Source organism: Papio anubis, chromosome 7, assembly GCF_008728515.1.
Source record: "Papio anubis isolate 15944 chromosome 7, Panubis1.0, whole genome shotgun sequence".
In the NCBI taxonomy this organism is placed as follows: Eukaryota; Metazoa; Chordata; class Mammalia; order Primates; family Cercopithecidae; genus Papio; species Papio anubis.
In genome coordinates, this window is record NC_044982.1 from 159385588 (window position 1) to 159391238 (window position 5651).

Consider the following 5651-nt stretch of genomic DNA (forward strand, 5'->3'; position numbering starts at 1 on the left):
AAGAAAATGTAAACAAGGAGTTTGGATCAAGATTTTATTTTGTCTAAGGACAATTCAATGATATGTTTCCAGTCAATACACAATTTATCATCTTTATTCTGTAGCAGTTGTTGTAAAAACTATCATGGGCTTTACCCACCTTCTGGGTGTACCTTCTTGCTTTTATTTTCTGTGACCTGTGTGGGTGACTTTTGGCAGAATTGAATTGAGAGAGGACTCAGATGAAACGACGGACCGATTGGTGTTAGCAATGTCCCAACCCGCCACTGAAGTAAGACAAGCGTGATGAGGATGGCCAGGCACTTGCTGAATCAAAGGTCCTCTTTGTCAGAGGACAAAGATGACCTGGGGTCTGTATGTGCAGATGAAAACGACAAGGTCCCTGCCTTTAAAAAAAAAAAAAAAATTCCAAAAGATCAGAGAATTGAGGAAATGTTCAGACTGAGATCGTCCCTCTCTGATGTCTGGCTGGCCAGATCAGAGAAGTAATAATCTGCCTATGTGCCAGACAGATACTGGGACCGTGGAGTGGGCACTTCCCATGTACTGCCCCAATCTTGATGTTACTTTCCTTGTTCAATGGAGGAGTGCATTGAAGCGCAGGGATGTTAGAAAGTTGCTCGAGGAACTAGTGCAAGAGCCATTCTCAAACTCAGCCCTGATGGCTACAAATTAATGTCACAAGTCCCTAACCTGTCGGATCAGAGGGTATCAGACAGATATCAGTGGAGGGGGCAGTCTGGGGGGGGTGTAGGAGTGGCAGGGAGAGAGTGCTGGCACACTGCAGAGAGCAAAAGTATGAACTAATTTAACGCTGCTCCCTTTCTTTAGATCAGGATGCAGCCACTTTTCAGAAAGTGACACATCTCGTTCTCCTTTTGGGGAAGGAGGGTGGATGTGGTATGAAGCCCACATCCCCACCCACCACACCTCCAGCACCTCCTGCTGTGGTCGCTTTTGAGTGCAGGTGGCCCGGGACCGATAGGCTGGTGCTGGCTCCGCTCCCATTGTGTTCTGTTGCAAAGCCCAGTGCAACTCTCTCTTGCATTTCCTCAAAAGGTGCATGGCAGCTCCTGCTCCACAAGGAATAAGGAAGGCCTCATGCACTCTCTTTGCCTGTCACTGCCCAAGAGCCAAGACTCTCCCCTAAGGTCCTCACCCAGGACGGTACACTTAGCTTGCTGCCCAAAACCACAGAGTAAATGCAGCACACTATGCTTCTGCTCAGCGATTTCTATTTCAGTGTTTCCTAGACTGTCCCTGTGTTTATCTCATGGAACAGCAGAATGTTCTACAGAGCTGAGCGGTGACAGGGAGGCTGATGTCAGGGGTCAGAGTTTCCTAAACTCACTGAATATTGTGATGATCCATGCATCTTTTTTATAATGAACTATTTCTGGTCTGCTTAAAATAAGGAGGTCCCATTATGAAGGCCCCTTTGGCACCACTGGATTTCTCCCTAAATGATTTATAAAGGTTTGTCTTTAAAACAGTACACAGTCCATGCGGTGTGGTTCAGTTAGCCAAACACACCAGCAACAGCCCAGAGGTTCCACAGCTCCGCGTGCCTGCAGGCCCTCACAGTCAAGCAGCTGCTGGTGGTGGTTGTGGAACTCTATCGCACTAACCAGTGTTCGCTGACAGCAGCCCCCCACTTTTACAAGGCCCCTTCTAATTTACAAAAGGCCTTTCTTTACCTGTATAGATCTTTGTTTAATTGTCACGAAAACCCGGTGGAGTAGATATTAAGGTGCACCTTTTCACAATGGGCAAAGGGAGGTTCCAGGTGACTAAGGCCCCCGGTGGGGTGTACAGTCTATTAATAAACAGATGAGAGACACTCGTTCTTCCCTCCTACACGGGACTCTGATTTCATTCTCAGGGCCAGCACTGAGGGGTGGCAGGTGATACACTTAATGTGAAGGCCGCCACTACCCGTCATTCTGCTAAGAAGATTTGTACACAGTGTTTCACGGCACAGAGGGCGCTACCCAGGAAGAGAGGGAGGAAACACAGCAAACTCTAGAGGCTCCTTCCAGGTTTACAGAAGCCCACAGTCCATCTCCCCTCCCAGACATCAGTCTCCATGTGAATGCATCTTTTGTGTGTATATAAACACTGATATGTTTACTTACATAAAAGGCAAGAAAAAAGACTTAAAAGCCCATTATTAATAAAGTGAAAACATGCCATAACTACCAAGCTCATTACACAGCTATGCTGGCCTTGGCAGCCTGCTGAGCCCAAGAGGCGATTTCATCTTTTTATTACTTAGTATTTTTACTATTAACGGCATCTATTCTCATCCTTTTCTGTCACCCTGCAACTATGAGAAGTGAAGCCGGCTGGGCTTCTGCCTCAGGTGGGGACTTGGAGAACTTTTCTGCCTAGCTAAAGCATTGTAAACACACCAATCAGCGCTCTGTGTCTAGCTAAAGGTTTGTAAACACACCAATCAGCACTCTGTAAAAATGGACCAATCAGCTCTCTATAAAATGGACCAATCGGCGCTCTGTAAAATGGACCAATCAGCACTCTGTAAAATGGACCAATCTGGCCTCTGTAAAATGGGCCAATCAGCAGGCTGTGGGTGGGGCCAAATAAGGGAATAAAGCTGGCCACCTGACCCTGCAGCCAGCTTGGTCGGGTTCTATTGTAGGCGGTGGAAAGTTTGTTTTTTAGCTGTGTGCAATAAATCTTACTGGTCATTCATTGAGTGTGCACTATGAGCTGTGATACTCGCTGCGAAGGTCTACAGCTTCACTCCTGAAGTCAGAAAGACCACAAATCCACCGGCAGGAAGGAGGAAGAAACAACTCTGTATGTGCCATCTTTAAGAGTTGTAACACTCACTGCAGAGGTCTGTGGCTTCACTGCCGAAGTCTGCCAGGCCATTAACCCGCCACAAGGAGGAAACTCCAGACACATTGGAACATGAGAGGAAGAAACTGGGTACACACCATCTTTAAAAAGCGTAGCACTGACCTGTGAGGGTCCGCAGCTTCATGCTTGAAGTCAGGGGCCAGTGACGCTAGAACATGCCGGAAGGAACCAATGGTGGGCACAGTTACGTATCAGCACAGAGGGGCCACAAGTTTATGGGCATCTGAAGAAAGAATTGCGTATCTCATCAGTTTCCCCACACGGGAGTCTTTTGAGCTCTTTTTGTGTACATACTAATTAAAGGAATGACTCAGCCTTAAGCCAGACTGGAGTTGACTCTCCGTGAGTCCGTTTTCTCATGTCTCATTCTGCCGTGGAAAAGTGAAACACAAGCCACCGTGTGGCCTTTAAACACAACATTGTCTTACTTTCTGTGTCTTGTCGCAGACCTAGGGAGGTGTAAGTAGGCTTGGCGGAGGCACCCAAACCAGAGAGATTCCATTCTGCGTAAGGGCTGGGTAAAATGAGGCTGAGGCCTGCTGGGCAGCATTCCCAGGAGGGTAGGCATTATGTAAGTCAGGGGGTGAGGTGGCAGCCTAGTACAAAATACAGGTCACACAGACCTTGCTGATAAAATAGAAAGCAGTAAAGAAGCTGGCCAAAACCCAGCAAAAGCAAGATGGCAATGAAAGTCACCTCTAGTTCTTACTGGTTATTACAGTAGTTACAATGCATTGGAATGCTAAAAGACACTCCCATCAAAGCCATGACAGCTGACAGGTACCATGGCAGCATCTAGAAGTTACCCTATGTGGTCTAGAAAGGGAAGGAACCCTGGGTTCCTGGAATTTCCCACCCCTTTCCGAGAAAAACTCGTGAATAACCTACCCCTTGTTTAACATATAATCCCGAAACAACTCCATACTCAGTTGAGCAGCCCATACCACTGCTCTGCCTGTGGAGTGGCCATTCTTTCATTCGTTTACTTTCTTAATAAACTCGTCGTCACTTTATGGACTCACCCTGAATTCTTTCTTGAAGGTCCAAGAACCCTCTCTTGGGGTCAAGATCGTGGCTCCTTACCACCAGCAGGCTGAGGGGCACCCATGGCATCTGCTCTGAGTTCCTCAGAGAACTAGGAAGAGTCTCATGTGAAAGACCAAGGCTCACCTCCCCCAAGAACAGCCGGGAAAAGGGGAGAAGGAAGGGAGGTCACAGGGTCAGAGGGCCTGGGAGGGCGGCAGGTGAAAGGCGCCGAGCTCTGAGCTCATCTCCTTGTCTCCCTGGGAAAGAAACAGTGTGGTGTTCCTGGTTCCAGGTGAACATGCGCACCCTGGCGGCGGAGCGGCCCAAGCGCTGGCTGAGGGGCCCGCGACCCAGGGCGCGCCGCCCCCGACCCCTGCCGCTCCCACTCCCCGCCGGCAGGGGACGGGATTTCTCTCTGGGACAGCTGGCCCGCGTTTTGGTAACACGTCATAACAAGCCGCGGTGTTCAAACCCGGAAGCGCCCAAAGGGGCCGAAAGTGTTTCCCGCCCCGATCCCGGTGGGCGGTGGGGTTTCTGCCTTTGGTGTCCCCCACCTGGCAGCTGGCCCTGCTTCTGTGATCCTACTGGGTTGGAACCAGGGATCCAGTAGGCTCGAAGTGGCCTCAGACGAATATTTAGAAGATGTTTCAAAGAAGGTGAAAAGTGGGCTAATGTTTGTAAAACTGGTTAACTGGTGTTCAGGAGACGGAGCCATTTAGTTGTTCGCTATGTGTCTACAGCAGCTGTTTGAAGTAAAAGTTTTCAACTATTCTTGGTTTATAAATCAATCAGTTCAATCAAGAGGCCGTCTCCACTTTCCCACACCTGTGGGTCCTCTAGTTCTGCCGCTCCACTACCTCATAAAGGCTGATGAGGAGGGGAAGTTTCAGCCCCTCCCTATCAAGTTGTGGTGGGTAACGTGTTTGCAAATTGCATCTTGTTGCTGAAACTTCCTGAACTTGAGAAGTTACTTCACCGTGTGACAGAGGAAAAAGAAATAGACAACAAGAAATATTACAAGTACAGCAAAAAGAAGACATTAAAGTGGCTGGAAGAAAAGGTTAAACTACGGCAGCATTAAAAACCAGTAATGTGAATGTCATTTCCCGGGTACAGTCAACTGCATTTTTCTCTAGTGACCAAGTTTCCGCTGACAAGGAAGAGGATTATATTCTTTATGCCCATGGCCTGATATCTGATTACATCCCTAAAGAATTAAGTAATGACTTATCTAAATACTTAAAGCTTCCAGAACCTTCAGCCTCATTGCCAAATCCTCCATCAAAGCAAATAAGGTTATCAGATGAGCCTGTAGAAGCAAAAGAAGATTACACTAAGTTTAATACTAAGGATTTGAAGACTGAAAAGAAAAATAGCAAAATGACTGCAGCTCAGAAGGCTTTGGCTAAAGCTGACAAGAGTGGAATGAAAAGTATTGATACCTTTTTTTGGCGTAAAAAATTAAAAATGGGAAAGGTTTGAAACTTTGGAAAAAAAAAAAGAGACAGTGTGACCTGAGGTAGTCAGGACCGAGAGTGGACAAGGGCTGGTTGTCTTCTCTCCAGCTGGGCTGACAGTGGGAAGCATCCCATGGTACAAGGTGAGTTTGGTAAGTAAAACCTTTTGTGTATGTGTCAAAAGATTCATAAGTGCTTGGGACAGAATGATGGAAACAAGATTTAGCAAGACCCCAACCGCCAAAAAAGGTTTAGAGGTTGCAGCTGTAGGGAAACTCATACAGT

At 47.4% G+C, this 5651-nt stretch overlaps 1 pseudogene; it reads left to right on the forward strand.

Annotated features, from left to right (window-relative positions):
* The first annotated feature begins 4358 nt into the window (after window positions 1-4358).
* LOC101021033 lies at window positions 4359-5410 on the forward strand (annotated as a pseudogene).
* Window positions 5411-5651: the final 241 nt, after the last annotated feature.